We start from the raw sequence: 18,400 nt of genomic DNA, 5'->3' as shown, positions 1-18,400 counted from the left end.
TTTATTTTCAAGACCCTCCTGAACCAAGCCTCAGGCATTAGTTCTCCATTCCTACATAGCATTCTTAAATGTTTGACAAGCTCATGAACAGAAAAGCTACATGTCAGTATTTTTGACAGAGATTCAACCAAATAAAACAGGAAACAGAAATAAAATGAGGAGTAAAATTTTTAAATGATATCATTTTTTTTCTTAAATTGCTTAGACTTATTTCAGGCAGTGGGAGAGATTATAAGAGGCCATTCACTCTTGATATAGGCAGGAAAAATAAGTTGAAGACTAATTTGTAATGATTTAATCTCTTTCTAAAATGGCACATGTTAATTTTTGTCTTACACATTATGGCACAGAGTATGGTTCAAATTCTGAGTGAAAGGCCGTTGATATTGAAGGGTGAGAGCAGAACACCCTTTTCCTTCCTGTTAGTTTTTAATACAAATAATAACGCTGAAAACAACTTATGTATGTAATTTATATATTATACACAATTACACACACACACACACACACACACACACACACACACACACACACATTTATATGGCAGAGAGATGGAGAGAGAGAAAACCAGAGAATTAGTTCTGCATCCTGACCATAGCTCTCTTTTCAAGAAAAACATTACTTTCATTCTTTTGACATATTATCATCTTCAGATGTGTCCTTAAAGAGCCATTTAAGTGTTTTTCTTCTCAGAAACTTGGCAAATGATCATAGTGATACTAAGTGACTTTTGAAGACTCTTTCATTTCATGTTATACCCCTTTCATTATCTCAGAAGGTAGATAGTACAGAAATGGCTTATTCTTTCCATACAGTGTCCTTTTGTGAGAATAGAAACAAAATATAGGCAATTTTAAAAGTCTGAACACATGGAAAAGGCCTGAAGACATAAAAAAGCAAAGTTGCTTCCGAACACTTGATTTGTTTTAGTAACTGAATATTAGAATTCACTCTTTTTTCTCTTGTTTTGACTCTTAAGTGTGTAAGAGCCAAAATGTGTAACTCAACAAATAATTATACAAAATAACAAAATATATTATGCGCATGACCATCAGTCCATTTATGTTATTGAAGTTATCCATTTTCTCCAACTCTGCCATAAGCATTTCAGATATTTTTGGAATGAACAAAGTATAAATAAATAAGAATAATTTAAAGATTTATAGTAAAGTTATAATGCAGTGATGAACAATTTGATACAGCAAAAAGAGCAAAGCAGCAGGAGTAAGGCAAATTTGGATTGAAAGCTTGGATGTGTTCATAATTAGTCATGGGTCCCTGGGAAAGTCACTTTACCCGTCTGTCCTTCGGTTTCTTTTTGTAAAATTGAATATTTAGGCCATTGTGAAAATGAGTGTGAAAGTGCTCTGAGAAACCTAGTATGCTGTAAGGGTGATATAAAGTGCTGCTAGGATGTCTTATTATAATGTTTTAAAGACAGAACTTTTGGAAGATATGGATTTCCTGCTGGATCTTGTTCATTTGCACCATTACCATTGGCTACAGTTGAGGGAATAACCATTCTCCTTGTTCACTTTCCATATATTGTACTTTTGAAGTTTAGTTTCAAATATTGCCAGCTTGCATTGGCTTCTTTGGGTTCTTGAAGCAATCATGTCTCTTCTTCAGGAAAACATGAGCAAAAGCACCCTTCAAAAAGCACCCTTCAAAAGTATCTTTTGTCTAGATTCCAATAAAATTGAAAATAAACACTTTACTGTTTCATATTTGCTCTCTGCTTTTTCCATACCCAAAACGCTACTTCATGTCCAGGTTTTGGAGGTAAGCAAGGGTCTGTGCCTCACTCAAAGATTCTGAGATAGTGTCCAAACATTAAGGTGCACTTAAGAAGTGCAAGTGCCAGTACCATGGTTACTGTGAGTCATCATCTAGCCACATTTACATGATTGATCAACTAGGAGAAAAAGCAGAACTACAGAAGTAGTTAATAAAGTTCTCATTGTGCAGAACCAAAAAATATATTCTTTCAAAATAAATTGCATGTAGAGGAAAAAATCTCTACCAATAGCAGTCATGGGGAAAATTGTTTTTTTTTTTTTTTTTGTTTGTTTGTTTGTTTGTTTTTCCAAAATAACAATACTTACCTCCTGGAGTTTCAAACAATCTTTTAAGCGTATGTTTTGTCATGACTGTTAGCATTTAGTATGAATGAAGACATATTACAATAGATTGTGCTAATTAGCATATGAAAATAAAAAGGGGCATTCTTTTTAAGAGAAATAAGTCTGACACCTTTCTTTTAAATTCTGGAATATTTAAGTTGCTGAAATAAGTATAAAATAGGTAAGAAAACCTATAAGCATTATTTTCTAATTTAGATCATTTTAACTTGTGCTAAAAGATGACTGTTAAGTTTATGTATTAATTGAAGAATGGTACTGAATTTTTGTAGCCGAGATGCTGTCATCTAATATATTTGAATCATGATATCTAGTTTAAAAAGTATCTTGAGAGGGTGCCTGGGTGGATCAGTCAGTTGAGCGTCCAACTCTTGATTTTGGCTCAGGTCATGATCTCACAGGATCTTCATGGGTTCTTGTGCTCATCGGGCTCTGCGCTGACAGTATGGAGCCTGCTTGGGATTCTCTCTCTCTCTCTCTCTCTCTCTCTCTCTCTCTCTGCCTCTCCCCTGCTCACTTTCTCTGTCTCTCAAAATAAATAAACTTAATTTTTTTTAATAAAAAATAAATTTAAAGATTACCCTGAGGTACATTTTCATTTGGAAATAATACAAATATTTATTACTTTTAGATGGGATATTGAGAGATGCTTAAGAAACATATTTAAACATATTTAATACATATTATAGACTTGATACTAAGTGATGCTTATTAATATGTGATATTAATTTACTATGTTACATGATAGAGAATCACAATATCTGTAGTTCAAGGTGATTTTTATTCATAAAATTTATACATTTTGAAATGAACATGCAAAGAGTCACCTATTTAATGACATTTCAAAACAGTTTTCCTTAATATTACATCCCAACCCTACATTAGATGTTTAATTAAGTACAGAAACAGTCAATTAAATTTGAAATAAAATAAGTAATTGCACTCTCGCATCATTGCAAACATATTTTTGTGGGCTACGTGATGTAGTTAAGGGCTTTAAGATGTCTCTTCTCTATCTTGACATTAAAATGTATTCCTAAGATTAAAAGCTGCATATTAATTATGTTCATAATTTTCTGATCACAGGTGTCTTTGGAAGTAAGAACACAATTACTTTTCCCTTTAATTCATTTATTACATTGCTGATGGCTCTCCAAGTAACTTTGTAATGGATTAAAATATAGTATTCTGATCAATTATGAATTTAAAATAGCCCATAGAGTATTTTATTTATTCTACAAATAATTTTTCTTAAACTTCCTGAGAGAGGTTTTAAATATATGTGTTAAAGTCATTCTTTAATGTAAATATTGTTACTAATATTGCCTGTCACCCCCTAAACATAGATCTTGCACACTAAGTCATTATAAAATCATCACCTTTTTCCATATAATTTTTGTTCCCTCCCATCATTTTTATCTATTTTCAAATAGTCAAGCAATCATATTCCATTTTTATGTGCTTCCCTTCCAAACTTGCCCCCCCATTAATTTCATATGCTCCATATGGCTTTTAAATCTGATGAACGCTCCCTCTAAATTAGGTGACAGGCATTTTTTATTTGGTAACATCCAACAGTACTTGATATTATTAGATAGATAACATGAGAGCATATTCCTTCTCAGGTGAAAGAATCACAATCATGTCATAATCTTCATAGCTGAAATATCAAGAGCAGTCATACATGCAATTGAAGGATGAGGTTAGGAATGTCTTTACAGCAAATGAGACCCTTGAGCTCTAGAGACAATTAGGTGTTGGTTGTATATACCTTGGTAGTAGAACCAGGAAGCATCTGTAACAAGATGTACCCAAGACACTTGAGCATTTTAAAACACCAGCGTATTTCTTAAAAAAGATATTTTTGTGTTAATGGAAGCACAGAAAATGGCATGAGAGCCTATCTATATAAACTTATGTGTATAGATGTAGGTTAAAATAAGGGAGTAGGAGAGATAAATTGTGTTCTTTTATATGGGCCTTCAGATGAGTGAATTGCGTGATGGCTGCTTTTGAGCAAGCAACATTTTCCCTGAAGAAAGGAACTGGAAACATACCTAATTGTCTCCGAACACTTTGAAATATAGCAATACTTAATACAGTGTCATTGCTGAAAATAAAACAAAAATGGAAGGAGCTATATTAGTAAGATGGATTTACGTGTAGACCTGACAATAAAGGCAAACAGGCATCCTCCATGGTTGGCTGATCTGATGGCAGATGGAAAGGGGGAGGGATCAGATCCAGGAAAGAAAGTATGTGAGGCACCAGGAGCAAAAATAAAGAGGTATGAAATCAGCCTGGTATCTCAAGAAATATGAGTAATTCGTTCAATTTTAGCATGCATATATAAGGAGACACGTGGGTGAAGAATGTCTAGGAAGCTTGCCTTATAGCCTAGAAGGCAAATGAAAGATCAAAATAGCCTCATATGCCATTACAGAACTTTTAAACATCATTCTTTAGATAACAGTAGGTGGGGAGGGGCACTGGTTGGGTTTTATCAGTGAAATAAAATGATCCGCTTTAAAATTTTAGAATGTCATTTGGGTCGCATTATGGAAGTTGAATTGGGTAATTGGAAGACCAGGGTCAGTGATGGTTTATGAGTCCAGGTCTGATCTAAGAAGTAGTGGGATGGAATGGAAAAAGAATAGAGAAGGTGTTAAAGAGCTAGAACTGACAGTACTTGGTGAGGGATTGATGTTGAGAGAAAAGAAGGAAGGGTGGGATAAATTAGTTGAGAAATTGAAGTTGGAAAGAAACCTTTCAAACAATAATTGTAAACTGATGAAATTTAGGATACTAGGAAAAGGATAGAAGAGACTCAAAAGGAGGCATTTAGAGCTCTCTTGTGAGGCTTGTATTGATGGAGTTGAGAAATCACTGCATTGTATATAATTTTAAATATTATTCATCTGTGGTTTTATATCTACTTATAGTTAGTTCAATCTGTGATATGCACCCAGATACCATTGAGGGGTTAGTTCTTATTTATGTGTTTATATATATACATATATAAATTTTGGTAACTGATATTATTTTGATTTTTCAAAAGTTTAAAATATTCCCACATAATCAAAACATTTTCAACTTTTCTTCATCTGTAACTATTGTCAACTTCCAATTAATATCAGGGATAAAGAGGAAGCATGGTAGCTTATTGAAAGCAGTTCTCTTTCACCCTACCCTATATTAATAATTATGAAAATAATTAGAGGCGCCTGGTTTTCTCAGTCAGTTAAGCATCTGATTCCTGATTTTAGCTCAGGTCGTGATTTCGTGGTTGGTGGGATTGAGCCCCAGTCAGACTTTGTACTGACATCATGGAGCATGCTTGGGATTCTCTCTCTCCCTCTCTTTGTGCCCTTCCACTGTTTACACATGCATGCTCATTCTTGCATGCTCTCTCTCTCTCTAAAAAATGAACTTTAAAAAATAATTATGAAAATAATTAAAAATATGAGAATTATAAGGAGTTTACCTTTTTCACCTTTTACCAAGACCAATATTTATTAATGCTAATGTTCTATACATATACTTTAATTATTATTTTTATAGCCCAAAGGCATAATTTATTAGCATGATTATGATTGTGATGGATGCAGTCAGTCTTTTATACAGTGTCGTTTCAGTGAAGTTTTTAATAAATGTAAAAGACTAAATTAAATATTATGTTAAATTAAATATCTTAATTTTAAATAAAAGATGTATACCATTTAAAAATGAAAATGCTTTCTCAGTTATAAAATTATGTAGCTTATTTCAAACAAAATTTATTTATTTTCTGGCATAATGTATAGTTTCACATGTTACATTATATATACTTTATATGTATATATGTACATAGAAAGATTTTATATATGTGTGTGTGTGTGTGTGTATACACACATATACGAGAGAGAGGATAAGGCATACATACACACATATAAGATTATTTAAGCATTATTTAAATAATGAACACTGCCAAACATCATTTGTAGGTTTATATTAATCTATTTTAATTTCAATTATCTTTACAATTAAAGTAAAAATTAAATTTGAGATAAAAGCATCAATAATTGTCTAAATGAGACATAAAACCATTTCATAAGAATTACTAATTTTTCTGAATTTCTTGATCTGAACCATATATAATAGTGTATCTCTTATAGAGGGAGATACCTGCAGGTTGTTATATATTTATTTGGGCTAAGTTATTTATATAAAACATATCTATTCTTAGGACATGAACTGTTATGTAATTTAACGTCCATAAGAATAGTAAATAAATTAGTGATGGCACAAGTTGCTGGTTAAAGGATTGGCATAAGGTTTAGGGTAATCTTGGTTTCAATTGTATCTTTGACAATGAAAAGCTTGTAAATTTAGGCAAATCTTTCACCACTCTGAACCTGTATTTCCTTATTTAAGAAAAGGGACAGACTTACTTCCTAGAGTTTTGAAGAAAAATTAAAATAAATTAAGTAAGTGTCTATTCCAAGAAATGTTTAAACTTTAGATGTACTAGATGGTAATAATGATAATTAATTTGATGATATTTGATAATTTGATTTTCTGGCACTTATTAAAGACTTATTATGCATCATCATAACCTATTCAACCCTCTGAGAACAGTGCTATTATCACCCTCATATTCCAACTAAAGACTTAGTAATTTAAAATTTTTTTTTTCAACGTTTATTTATTTTTGGGACAGAAAGAGACAGAGCATGAACGGGGGAGGGTCAGAGAGAGAGGGAGACACAGAATCAGAAACAGGCTCCAGGCTCTGAGCCATCAGCCCAGAGCCTGATGCGGGGCTCGAACTCACGGACCGCTAGATCGTGACCTGGCTGAAGTCGGACGCTTAACCGACTGCGCCACCCAGGCGCCCCTAAAGACTTAGTAATTTAAAGGAAGTTGTCTGAGGCCACATCTAGTACATGGCAAGGCTAACTGTGTCTGACTGCAGACCCTTACATACATAGTGGACTGCATTTCCTCAAATCAAGAGGAATGTTATTATCAAAGCACCTCTAGTATTTTCATACTTTTTCTTCCCTCTCAAATACTACCATTCATTCTTTACTGTGCCAAAAAGTGTGATAAGCCATAATAGCCCTGTTCTCTAGATTTTAATAAAAGATGTTTGGCCACACAGATATTTGCTGCTAACTTATTTTGACTCTTTATATTAACCATTTAATACTAACTTCTTAAAAATAAAATCCTCTCGGGGCGCCTGGGTGGCTCAGTTGGTTAGGCGCCCGACTTTGGCTCAGGTCATGATCTCGCGGTTGGTGAGTTCGAGCGCCGCGTCCGGCTCTGTGCTGACAGCTCAGAGCCTGGAGCCTGTTTCGGATTCTCTGTCTCCCTCTCTCTGACCCTCCCCCGTTCATGCTCTGTCTCTCTCTGTCTCAAAAATAAATAAACGTTAAAAAAATTAAAAATTAAAAAAATAAAATAAATAAAATAAAATCCTCTCTGAGGCTATATGTGGCATAAGAAGGCTGGTATCTTAAGAATGTTGAGTCTTCAAGGCTTTTTCCACACCAGGTTTTCTTACTCTCTAATACTCTCTAAAACATAAAATAAGCAAAACTATCAATAGCATTGAAATTACAAAAAGTACTAATAGCTGTTTGCAGCATGTGACACAGAAAATATTTTATACCAAAGTTGTAGCTTATTAGTTTAAAAAAGTTGCTACTTAAAGGTTTATCTGTATGAATTAGCCATGTTACTAAGGCATCACTATAAAAGAAATTCCTCACTATAAAAGCTTAAATTCTCTTTTTATTTAATCTTATTTTAAATACTTTTACAACATGCTTGCAACGGTGGAAAACTGATGTAAGAGTATTGAATGAATATACCTAAGTTGTACTCCTATATTATGTTTTTCCCAGAAAATTTATGCCATCTAAATAACATGAAATTTTTTAAAGGAAAAGAATAATGCATATGGAAGTTGTTGATATTTTTAGCGGTCAGTCACTCCTCCCAAATATTTTAGCAAACTTTTTCCACACCAGTGGGGTTTTGTTTTGTTATATCCAAGGGGAGATTTCCAATGAAAGTGACTAAGTATTTAGTATCTAATCAGGACAGGCAGTACATGTCAGCTCAGGCTCTGATCCCCCCTTTTAGTGAGTGTTTTATGATTGGCATGTAGCTCTAGTGAATTTTGCCTGAATGGCAGTTGTCAACCATCAGTGGACCATATGCTGTGATGGTTAGAGTTGCTGCCAGTTGCCAATCGGCCATCTGGCATAATGCTTACTAAGTAATCTAAAGATCATTCAGAAGTACAGATGAGAACCAGCAGTCAGTGGAATAGGTCTTGATCCCCTCCCACCAAAACTTGGATTGACCTTAGCAATTGAGTTATAATAAAAAAGATATAACTCTTAGAGTTATAATAAAAAAGATAAATACTTTTGCCAATTTTTACATGTTATAATCATATTTAACAGGGCATAGGTTTCATAGTGATGTGAAAATCTACATTTCATTTATTTGGAAGAAATCTAGTCATTTTATCAGGAACATGTTCATAGATAAAATGATAGTACAAATGCTAGCCAAAAATGTGGTCACTGATTTTTATACGCTATTGCATATAAAGGAGAGGATAGTATTTAAAACACATTTACTTACTGATTCTATTAAAGTACTTTATAAACAAGTGATATGTAACAGTGCAATTAATAAAGGAAAAATGACACCAAAATTCCTCTTTTCAGCAATAGTATAGAGTCTTTGTGTAGACTTCTTTTCTAGAATCATTTCATTTCCTTAGAATTGATATGCAGGGATGTCTTTGACATCTTTGCCATCTAAAAAAGATTTGAGAAATGTACTTAGTTCTGAAATTTATGACATCTAAAATTGTTGAGAACACTGACAGTTCCTTTGCCAATGTGTACCCTATGGACTTATGAGTAGATGAATAGAAGTTTGGGTGATGCTTATGACCAATGTATTATTCAGGCCAATATCCCCAAACCAAGAGTAATTTTTAATTTTCTTCTTTGACTCTGAGGAAACTAAAATCTACTTGGGTAGATACAAAGATAGCACTGTTACCATGTGAGAAGCTGGCCCTTACTTTGATTGATGGACATTACCAGTCTGCAGAAAAGGAGACCTCTCTTTGTCAGTATCAGGCTGCACTTCTCTCTCATCCACTTTTTTTCTTAACTTAAGAATGGGCCTCTGTAAGACACCTGGAACAGGTGGATATAAACTGATGGCTTTAAAATAAAGCAATGCTGGGATGCGTGGGGGGCTTAGTCGGCTGAGCATTTGACTCTTGACTTCTGCTTAGGTCATGATCTCACAGTTTTGTGAGTTTGAGCCCCGCATCCATTTCTGCACACTGACAGAGCAGAGCCTGCTTGAGATTCTCCCTTCCCCCCCCCGCCCCTCCCCACTCGTGTTCTCGCTCTCTCTCAAAATAAATAAATAAACTTAAAAAATAAAACAAAAATAAAACAAAACAATGTTGACCAGTTTTCATAGTAAAACCATTAATATTTCTGCTTTTGGTAAAAACCACAGATTTTCTTAGTAAAATTACATAGAATTATATACACAAATCCTTTGAGGATTCTTAGGCTTTTGAAGAAAAAAAGTGCAAGGCAACTGACAAAGTAAGCAAGAGTTGGGGCTTTGTAAAGGAAAATAAAATAACTGAGCAATGAGATTACTCATGAAATAAGAATTGATTACTTTAAACTTAGAGTTTTATTCTACACCCTTTGGTAAGATGAATTTTGCCATTTAAAAAAAAACCAAGAGTGCTGATTTTAGCAGTAATAACAAGCTAAGATATGGAAAACATTATTCACATGAAACAGAATGTATATGTAGTGATCTCTTAATTACTGGTTTTGTGTTGCGTTATTTCCTGTTATCAAAATGCAAATAGTGGATTGATACATATCCAAAATGTTTATATATTTTATATAGTGGTATTTATAATTGTGCATGTATATATCCATATATATATATTTAATGTGTGTATGTATACATATATACATATAATTGAATATGTATGCATTAAATATCTTCAAGGAAAAAGGTCAACGTAATAAGATGGGCAAAAACGTAAATAAAGTTGTATATGAATTATGATTGTAATCACATGTGCAGCATGTGTTTTAATATATTTTAGAATAATTGAGTCAGCCTGCTATTAGTTTAATTAAATTTTTTACACCTTCTTGATTAGACAGCTAGTTTAATGACATCTTCCACACTTTGAGCTATGAAGTGTGGCTCATTTTAAAGTTCTGTAATGAGAACGAAAATGTAAATCTGATGAACATCTCGACCAAATTAAAAAAAAAATTCAGTTTTCACTTGTGAGAAAAACAACAGAATCCAGAGATGGTTAGCGTTTTGCTTAAAACAAATTTAGTCTGAGCATGATGTAATTGGCCATTAAATGGGTGAAAACCTTTACTGCACAGGGACATACCTCAGTGCTGTGAGTGCAAAGTAGCATGTTACAGATGAGATTGTGTGTGTGTGTGTGTGTGTGTGTGTGTGTGTGTGTGTGTGTCCGTGTGTGTGTGTGTGCATGTTTTGCTGTATATTAGACAAATAACACTGTAAAGGTGAACAAAAAAGAATGTTGTTCTGGTGACTTTGATAGGTAATACAGGAACAAATATTCATCAAATGTGTTGTGAAGTATATATAAGACTGAAGACAAAATGAGACTGGATTTTATTTTATTTAGCACTTTAATATTTCAGTAATTCCTTTATAAAGCAAATACTTGAATAACTCTAATGAGCTGACTGTAAGCTGCCAGCAAGCTCAGCAGCCATTTTATATTTACTAGTAAATTATCGGTCTCTGGAGCTCTGAGACTATTATAAAAATGCTTATTTTTATGTTATTTTTAGTTATATGGAGTCCCGTGTAAAAATATGAGCCTTATAAGTAAGTTATATATTTTTTTACCTTTATTAAACTAAATAGACTGAAGAAATCATTTGTCTTCACATTTTGACTTGGAATGTAAGGCTAAAGTACTATAATACATGAATCACACTATTTTGGATGGGGTAGGACTATTCATTTAATTATTCATATTTTTAAAAGTATTAGGAAAATGGAACTAGCATGCCACTAGGTAATAACTGTGAAAGAATAATATCTCTTACACTTTTATTTATTCCCAACAGGGTGTTTGTTTTAGTTTTTTAAAGAGAAATATAGCAGTGAATATTTAGCACATAAATCCATCAAACAGTGGCCATTTACCATTTGTGAACATTGGAAACTTAGTGATTCTTAGGTGTCCATACCCCTTTGCTTGTTCCTGGTTATATTGCATAGGTTTGCCATGCTTCCCTTCACTTTAATATCCCTTGTCCTTTCTAAGGGAAGGAACAGGGAGAGCACCAGGAGAGCATCTACACTGAGAGTCTCTCCTGTGCAACAGCTGATGTGTTATTTTTTTGACAAATTTACAGTTTTCAACCCCTCCTGTTCTAATGGTGAATGAAGATTCCTGTGATGGATCACTGCCACCGAGATCCATTTCTGGGCAGTATTGCTTTAGCAGGAATAATAGTTCTAAACAGTTAACCAAAAATGTAACAGATCTCATAATGCTTAAGAGAGGAAAAAAGGAAAAAAATACTGTGAAATTTTATTTACGTTCACTTTGATTTAGATGCCCAATTTTTTTAAACCTTTAATATTCAATTATAATACATAATGGCCTCTGAACTTATAATACAGTACACATTACTTTCATATAATGTTAACTCATTAAACTTATATGGTCCTTAAATATGACCATGATGTTGCCATCAGTTCTTCATTTTGCATTCTCCAATGTAAGGCTTTAACTCAAACAAAAATTTTGAAATATAATCTGTTTTCATGCTTCTAAAACTTTTTCACTCACTCAAGTAGCTTTTTTACAATTAATTTTTCATGTTTTGAAAAGAAAATATCCTCTCCTGACACATGTTAGGGAGAGGCTTCTTGAGGATGAAGGTTTCCATCAGTATTTTAGAAAAGAAGAAAAGGAAAAAAAAAAAAACAAAAACACTGCAATGAAATGTAGATCCCACCTTCTTCTCAAAATCAAGAGAATGAATTCCAAACCTAAAAACATACACTGGAAGTTACATGTATTCATACTTGCCATGGACTGAAAACTTGGATTTTAAGTACAGTTTTTAACTATGAATATATTTACTTTCAGATATGTTAACATTTAAATTCTGTTCCCTTTATTTTTGCCATAATATATCAGTCTAAGAAATTGTCAGGTTCTGCTTTCAGAGGAGAATCTTTAAAAAATGTCTCCTAACCACCACATGAAATAGAGTATACTGTTGCTACTTTTAACATTTGCAATTATAGTTTTCTTTGAATGCTACTGGGGAGTATCTTGGAGAAATCTAATAAAGTGAAACAAAAGAGGGAATGATGTTATTAGTGAGTGTTTGTATAGGGAGTATTACCATAATTTTTTCATAAGAGATTAAGTCATAATCGGATTTAATCACAGTGTCTGGAACATAGTAGGTACTTTGTAAATGTTTCTCTAATGAATAAAAATTTTGTGCCTCTTGAGTAATTCTCCATAATAAACTACAATATTGTGTCTGGGGCAACCTTTCTGAGCTTCCACTGAATTCTTTTGAATAATAAAGAATGGTGTACTTGGCAGAATACGAATAGTTGGCCAATGTAAAAAACAAACAAAAAACAAAAAAAGAACAGTTAAAATTAAAGTAAGTTCAAAACTAAGATTATAGATAAACTAGAACACCAAATAGGAAGAAAAATGGAAATTAAGTGAAAAATAGCAAGATACTATAAAAGGGATTGGTGCCGGAGAGTGGTTTCAGAAACTACATCTGTTAATTTTGACAATGTAAAATGGTACAGCTCTGATATATGATATAAAATGCCTTGTGGAGCTAGTGTATAGAAACTTAAGTGGACAGCATGTCTTAAATTGGACAGTAAGCTCTGTTATAATTCATACCATCTCTTTAAAATGAATGGTTCAGTAAAAACCAGAAGTGACATTTTCTTATCTTTATGAGTTGCAGTCAATTAGAGATAGCTAAATAATTTCCCAACAGGGGCACCTGCGTAGCTCAGTTGGTTAAGTGTCTGACTTCAGCTCAGGAGTCCTGAGTTTGAGCCCTATATTGGGCTCTGCGCTCACAGCTCCAAGCCTGGAGCCTGTTTAGGATTCTGTGTCTCTGTCTCTCTCTGCCCCTCCCCTGCTCATGATCTGTCTCTGTCTCTCTCAAAAATTAAAATTAAAAAAAATTACCAACAATATAGTTCATAATTCTTCCATCTTGACATGGTTACCATTACAATGAAATTATGTTTCTTGTCATCTATACTGGCTGACATCGAATGTTGATATTATAATAGAAAAAAGTGTAAACTTAAGGAGTAGGATAAAGGAGGAAAAGGGAAGGAAAGTGTAATTCTATTTGAGGTCTAATTGTCATGAATATCCAGCTAAGGAACTCCTCTGATCTGTGGTGCAGAACATGCTTGTTTCATGACGTAGTGAATTTTGTTGTAGATGGTCAATGCGAATTGGCCTCCTAGATGAGGAAGAGATGAAACAACTCTAGTAAGAGGAAAGGCAATGTAGAAATCTTAGAAAGGTAAGGCAAAATCAAATAATATTCGTTATCATGACTGACACAAAAATGAAATGAACAAGGCATTTAACTCCCAACAGCTCAGGGCACACACTGAGAATTTTTAAAGCATATTAAAGTGATAGGAAACATAAATTAAGAATAAGTAAGAGAATGTAGCTCAAAACTGTAAGTGCTGTTTGATGAAATTTAAGACATATAATAAGTAAAGACATTTGAAGCCACTAGGGATAAGGACTATGAGTTCAATTATCTCTTTAGAATAAGACAATGACCAGGAAATGCGCCCACTTCTTGGAGAAAAATACAGTGTTTTTTCTCTTGGTTGTTTTGCTGGCCCAGCCACATTACATCATGAATGACTGATAGTAATTAAAATAAACAAAATAGAGTAAATTGTTCAGCAAGGGTTTGTTTCTGACTCATAAATGCTCCCCTCCTTATTCAAGGATCTCTATGTCTCCTCTAACTTAGTTCTAGTCTCCATACCTAGATAAATTACATCTCATAATAATGAAAAATTGTTCAGAATTCTTGAACACTATCAATATTCTTTGATAGAAATTTTAAAGATTTTCAAAGGTGACAAAGAACAAGAGATGACCTATTTCTCCTCTGAATATCAAGAGAGCATAAATTCTGCCCAGGAGTACACTCAAAATTAATTCCTGAAAAAAGTATAGAAAAAATTATGAACTGGATTGTGAAAATTAGAAAATGTATTGGTGATCTGTGGAAGCTAATATATGTTGATTAAAATGTCATGCAAATTAATAGTATCATTATTTCCATTTTTCAGAATTCCATTTTGTTCAGAACTACAATTATGTTCAGTGGTTGGGTTTTATATAGTGACAAACCTAATTGTTCTAAAATTATAATGTTGTTGTAAATTGTTGATTCTTGTAATCTTGAATTACAACATTATGATGTTGAATTTTCCTCCTTGTTGAGCCTTAGGAATTGACAAGACATCTATAACAAGGGTTCTCAAATTTAGTGCAATGTGAAAAACACTAGATTTTTGATTAAGGTCTAGATACCCATTTCCCCCTCTAGAAATTTTAATTCAGTACAGTTGGAGGTACAGTTCAGGGATCTGTGTTTTTTGTAAACAGTTCAAGTTATTAGGATGCACATAGACTTGAACCTCATTCTGAGAAATACTGAATCTAGCCTAAGTCAGGAAAGAAGTCAAAGACGTAAGCTTTGAGGAATATTATAATTAGAAAAAAATCCCTAAATTTAGAAGCCAACAGTAAATGAGAAAGTGTGAAATTCTGTCCATTGGGGTTCAGGAAGATTGTATTAGAACTCATATATATTTTTGCTTCTACCTTAACAAATAAGGAAATGAACTCTGATAGTAATTACAAACAGATCACCACTGACACCCTTGCCGAGTTTCATGCTTAGAACCCCCACATCCTAAGCAATCCAAGAAGTATTAGAGTTGCTCTATTTGGTGGTTAGAGGTAGGGGCTCCAGAGCTTCGCCTCTTGCATTTAAATCCCAGCTCTACCGACAATAACACTGAAGTGCTTTCAGATCTTTGTGCTCATTTTTTTGTTCCCTATGAAAAGGGAATTGTAGTATCACCTGCTTCATGGGTTCACAGTGAAGACTAAATGGGTTAATACACATAAATTGTTTAGAAAAATTCCTGGCACATAGTAAACTCCATAATATAGTAACTTCTGTCCTTTTTATTCCCTCTTCTTCCTCCTCTTTTTATCATTTCACTTTTATATTACCATTATTTTTATCACCATTTTCATTTTTAGAAGAGAATAGAAAATAATGCACAGGTGTGAGAGCCATACTCCATCTTTTGTTCACAGCCAAAAATTTGCAATACTAATGCAATTACTTCTGTCTGGTTAAGTTAAGCAGTTGCAGAACTGGCATTCTAGTGTGGCAGTGACTGGTTGGGAGCAGACTTTAAACAAATAAATAAAGTCAGATTTAAATATTGAATTATCTAGTTGAAATATCCCTCACTAAATGGATAGTTTTAACTTGTTAATGAAAAGAAATTTCAGGTTATATATAAAAATAATAATGCAGGCACAAAAAATAACAAGAAAATGTTATAGTACAACATTGCTGAATCCTAACTGGTCCTCTTCAGTGGCACTTCATGGGATGAAAAACAATCAACAGATTCATCTAAAGCCTTTGTTTCCTTAAAAAAAATTATCAAGAAGGCTATAGAGTCATTTTCATTATTGTTAACAATGTATTTTGCCCCAAATGTATATTCTGTTCTTCTTGATTTGCTAATGATAAATATAAAGTCATTGCAACTAAACAGCATTTAAAAATGTTGTCATTGTATCTTTATCTATTTTTTTTTTTTACTTTTGCATTGTATTTATAGTATCTAAAACTTGTTAGAAAATCATTATGGAAAACTGATTGATTTTTTTTTAATATATAGAGTTTTAGAGTTTTTTTTAAAGTATGTCTTCCACTGATTTATAGTCCTGGTAGAGTAGTAAATATCAATAAGTTCAGAGAGAAGAAAAGACTAGTGGGCTAGGAATATAACAGCAGAGAAGGGTGTCATGGAAGTCAAAATAACAAGATGCTTACATGAAAACAAGGTCATCTTTGTTGAGAGCTGATGAAATATCACATAATTTGAAGCCTGAAAATTGTCTGCTTGATTTTGCAAGTGGCAACCATTGGTGATTTTTATACAAGTAGCTTCCTTAGTGCTATGAAGCTTTGTCACCAAACCAACATAGACCCTAAGCTGGACCATCTTTTGTGTAGGCACATTTAAGAAAAGAAAACTTCAGCACTGAAGCCAGGCTTAGTTTTGTCCTTGATCACTTACGTTTCAAGCCTTTGTATTAGAAACTGTTCTCCAGAGAAATAAAACCACTAAGAGATGATAGATAGATAGATAGATAGATAGATGATAGATAAGTAGATAGATAGATAGATAGATAGATAGATAGATAGATAGATGATAGATAAGTAGATAGATAGACAAACATAAACAGACAGACAAATAAGTAGAAATTTATTGTAAAGAATTGGTACATGTAGTTATGGAGGCTGAGATGTCCCAAGATCTGTGATCAACAGGCTGGAGACCCAGGAGAACTGATGGTGTAAGTTCTCATGTGAGTCCAAAGGTAGGAGAAGACCTATGTCCCAGACAGAAGATAGTCAGACAGAAAGTAAATTATCTTACTTTGCTTTTTTGTTTTATTCAGGCTTTTAGTGGATTGAATAAGGCCTCCCACACTGAGGAGGGCAATCTGTTTTACTCAGATCACCAATTTAAATGTTAATGTCAACCAAATATCTGAGCACTTGGTAGGACAGTCAAGTTGACACATAAAATTAACTATCGTAGCCCTCATATAAATCATCCTAGTATAATGAGAGTACAGGGAAAAACATGCCAAGGCAAAGTGAGGATACAGGCTCATCCCCCCAAAGGGATTTAGTCTTAGACCCACTTTCCTTATTAGTATCGTGGGATAAAAAAATGAAACAGGAAATCACTTCCAGAAGGGCTCTGAAATCTAATGGCGCCCTTCTTCCATGTACCTCTGTTGCCCAATTAATCGTTAGAAGTGATTTCCTTCTTTTTTTCTTCCAGTACTTTCACCTTTTCTCTCAATTCCTACAAATATATATTTATTATCTATCATCTATCTATCTATCTATCTATCTATCTATCTATCCACACACACACGTATATATACGTGTGTGTGTGTATATATATTAATGACTACCTACTACATGGTAGACACTGCCTGGGGTCCTGGGAATAAAGCAGGCACAAAACGATGTTTCTGTGATTATGAAGCTGAACAGTCTAGGGTGGGAGTTGGAGGGAGCAAAACTTAACCAAATAAATAATAACAAATATTTAAAATTAACAGATATGCCAGATGGTGATGAATGCTGTGGAGGCAAAACAGAAAAGAGGGATAGAAATGTGTGTGTGTGTGTGTGTGTGTGTGTGTGTGTGTGTGTGTGTGTCTGTGTCTAGAACTAAAGGCTGTATTTTAAACAGCATGGTTAAGAAAGGTCCCACTGTGTGGGGAGAGCCCTCACAAATTAATCGTGCTTTCTGTTTAATTAACCAAGGGCAAAGGGATACAAAAAAATTAACCAAGGGCAAAGTGTATATTTTTCTTTCGTAGATATTATTATAAATTATATTAGTGTGAAATATACAATGCTAATGCATTTTTCTTGAGCTAGATAGCACAATCTAACTCCATTAATAGATTTAATGCTTTTAGACAGTGAAGAACTTCAAAGATTTACAATTATACCATTATTATGCTTTTTTCATTTCCGCTGCCTTTTAAAACAATAGCAAGCAGTGTATATTTCATCCTGACTTGAAGATTTAATAGAAAACAACCTACATTACTTAATCATTTGTCTTTCATGATTTCTTTCCCATTTCTTTTCCCTTTCCCTGCTTTAGGAGACATCATTAACTAATCTCTTTAACTCCATAAATAAGTAAAATGATATATTCACAGTGTAAATGTTTTAAACCTTGGAAAAAAATCTGGAGTCATTTAATGAAGTCCTGAAGATATGTTAAAAATAAAGTGCTGCTGGCAAACT

The sequence above is a fragment of the Herpailurus yagouaroundi genome, unplaced genomic scaffold (assembly GCF_014898765.1).
Source record: "Herpailurus yagouaroundi ecotype Mexico unplaced genomic scaffold, PumYag 252, whole genome shotgun sequence".
In the NCBI taxonomy this organism is placed as follows: Eukaryota; Metazoa; Chordata; class Mammalia; order Carnivora; family Felidae; genus Herpailurus; species Herpailurus yagouaroundi.
The sequence above is the reverse complement of the archived record's forward strand: the minus strand, read 5'-3'. Positions refer to the sequence as shown.